This window comes from Cupressus sempervirens, chromosome 2, assembly GCF_028749045.1.
Source record: "Cupressus sempervirens isolate cs-2001-9-10 chromosome 2, ASM2874904v1, whole genome shotgun sequence".
Taxonomy (NCBI): Eukaryota; Viridiplantae; Streptophyta; class Pinopsida; order Cupressales; family Cupressaceae; genus Cupressus; species Cupressus sempervirens.
In genome coordinates, this window is record NC_143119.1 from 502,782,863 (window position 1) to 502,786,374 (window position 3,512).

Sequence of the window (3,512 nt, forward strand, 5' to 3'; positions counted from 1 at the left end):
AAACCATAATATGCATACATCCATTAGATCATACAATATCTTAACTTAGTGGGTTACTATCCTAGGTCAAAATAACTTTGCAAAAATGTAAACATGAAATACTATAAGAACATTCACACAATTTGACACAAGAATTTTATGTGGAAACCCAATTTGGGAAAAATCACCAGTAACATGCTACCCAATTTCACTCTTCTGAAGTGATGCCCTATGAAAGGCCAACCTGTTAAAGGTTAAAATAAACACTATTAAATGTGACTTGGTTGGAGGATTTCAATCACCCTATTAGGAATGAGCATTGTTAGAGGACTATAGAACATCCCATTATAATTTCACCTAGTTAAAGGATTTACAAATGACTGTTAAGTCAAACTTCATCCAAAGGATTTTATCCACACTGGTATAGTTGTTAGAAAGCAACAATAGGACTTGATCTGACAAAATTTTTTAACTCACTTGTAGATTATAGATCTCTAGTTCAATCCTCCATTTTGTTTGGCATTCATACTCTTTAGCTCTAATAGCTTGTTCACCCTTCAAGAATTCATCCCCTTAAGCCTTCTTTCTTTGTATTCCAATTGTAGTCTCTTCTATTTGACCACTAGATGAATCTACATGCTAGGATTCTTGTCTTCCTTAGGTTCTCACACATGACAACCTTTTCTTCCAGCTAGCTTTCTCCATAAATAGTGAATTTACATCTTTTTTTGCTTAACCACAACCAACCATTTTAGAGTTTGTTAAGATTCAATGAATCTACCCAGTTTTCCATCTTTGTTCCTCTAGAAACTTCCTCTACAATCTTCCTTAAAATTGCCTCAAAATGGTTTACCTTGAATTATGTGCCACCATCTCATCATAGTCATCTCCCACATGCTTTGCATAGTTCAAGAAATGAAATAAGTTGACTCAGATTTGTCAAATCTTTGATTTAATACTATTTGTTGTCACTTGACATCTATACTATTCTAACACTAAGTCAACACTAGTTCACTCAAAAAACACTATTAACTTTATTGATACTCGGCACCAACTAAACTTTACTCAAAATATACTAACTTTCACTCAGCTTGCATTTTTTTTCTTCTTTTCTTGGCACCTATTGATTTTCTCTTGACTTCTACTATTTTCTACTTGGCTTGAAAATAACTCAACCTTTCTCTAGGTTCTCTTGTTATCTTCTCTTTTAAAATCCTCTTCATCAATCAACCAAATGATAGCATTCAAACCAAAAAGAAATTGTCTCACCAGCAAGTAGTAGGTTTGACATCATTGACAAAATAATTATTGTTCTATTACAGGTTATACACTTTAAAACAATCTCATTTCAACAATCTCCCTGTTTGACATTGATTGAAAACCAATACCAACAACAATACCAAAAAGAAAATAATATCTTTAAAATTTCTCCCTCTAATAGTATATGTCCTTTAATGGATCTCTCTATCTCCTTGTTTCTTAGATCTCCCTCTTTAGATACTTTTCTCCCTCTTTGACAAAAATACCAAAGACTTGTCATCTTTTCATGCATATATAACCAATTCAGGTTCTCCCTCTATAACCTTGCATGTGACTGTAAATTTTATGATTCAGCTCCTTCATTACTTTAGGGAGCCCCTAAATGATCCACTACATCAAGTTGAAAGATACAACATTCAACTCAATTGATGCAGGGAATTATTCATGCTTCTTAAATAGCTTTGGAGAGGGGTATCACCCCTAGTTTATCTCTAAGATGTTAATGTGCATCCTTAGCTAAAGATTTTGTGAACATATTAGCTATTTGTTCATTTTTATTCACATATTTTATTCTCACCTCTTTTTCTTGAACCAACTCTCTCAAGTAATGATACTTGATTGCAATGTGCTTTGTCTTTGTGTGCATCAAAAAGTTCGTTGATATGTTTATAGTACTTGTATTATCACAATAAAGTATCATAGGTTTAATAATTTCTTCTTTAATTCCTTTTAGTAGTTGTTTGATCCATACCACATTTGTACAACTTAGTATAATAGCCACATATTCAGCTTCAGTAGTAGATTGAGATATACAATTTTGTTTCTTACTAGTCCAAGTGACCAATCTCTTTCCTAAGAAAAATGCTCCACCACTTGTACTCTTTTTTTCATCAATGTTTCCAACCCAATCAACATTTTTATAGGCTTATAAATCAAATTTATCATTTTTCTTGTAGTATAGACCATAATCTTTTGTTCCTTTCACATATCTCATAATTCTCTTAACAACCATCAAATGATTCTCCTTAGGATTTGCAGAAAATCTTGCAACAATCCCAATAGCTAATGCAATGTTAGGTCTACTATGTACTACATATTGAAACTTGTCAATAATATATATATGCAATGTTTGATTCACTTCATCAGAATCATTAGTCTTTGAAAGTTTATGTTTTGTCACCATAGGAGTGCTAACTAGTTTTTAATCCTCCATACCAAAAAAATTCAATATTTCTTTTACATACTTAGACTGAGTGATTTAAATACCATATTTCATCTAATATATATGCAAACCAACAAAGAATGTGATCTCTCCAAACATAGACATCTCAAATTCTTTCTTTATGTCATTTTTAGATGTCTTAAATAATGCATTTTGACCTCTAAATATGATGTCATCAACAAAAATTTCAGCTAGTAAAATACCTTTTCCTCCTTCTATCTTCAAATATAGATTGATGTTATCATCAATCTTCTCAAAACCAATCTTCACAAGATAATTTTGAAGCCTCTCATACCATGCTCTTGGAGATTTCTTTAAACCATATAAATCTTTGTGTAGTCTACATACTATGTTCTTGTTGTTTGGATCAACAAATCCTTCAACATATTCTATATAACCCTCCTCTTTTTGTATACCATTCAAAAAATTTGACTTAACGTCCATCTGATAAACTTTGAAACCTTTGTATGCAAAGTAAGAAAGTAGAGTTCTTACTCCTTCCAATCTTGCAACTAGGGAAAATGTTTCTCCATGGTCAATTCTTTCTTCTTGTGCATACCCCTTGCAAACTAATGTTGCCTTATTTCTTGTGATTTCACCATTCTCATCTAACTTGTTTCCATACACCCACTTTGTTCCAATCGCATTCTTGTTTTTTAAGTCTAGGTACTAAAGTCCATGTTTTGTTCTTCTCAATCTGATCAATCTCTTCTTTCATGGCTTTACTCATGTCTTTATTCTCTAATGCATCTTTTACTAACATAGGATCATGCATTCTCAACAAACATGTATCACTTCTCAACCTATTCCTTGTCATTTGTCTAGCTTATTTATCTCCAATAATTTATTCAGCAGGGTGGTGTCTTCTGACATACTTTGACAATCTTGGTTTTGTTGTTCTTTCTTCAATGGGTTTGTCAACTTAAAAATCACTATATACTTCTTGTATGCACTTGAAAATGGTCACCTAGACAATGGGCCCCAATTCTTCAATTTATCAATTTCATGAATCAATGCATCACAATAACTTATTGAATCAATTCAAATCATT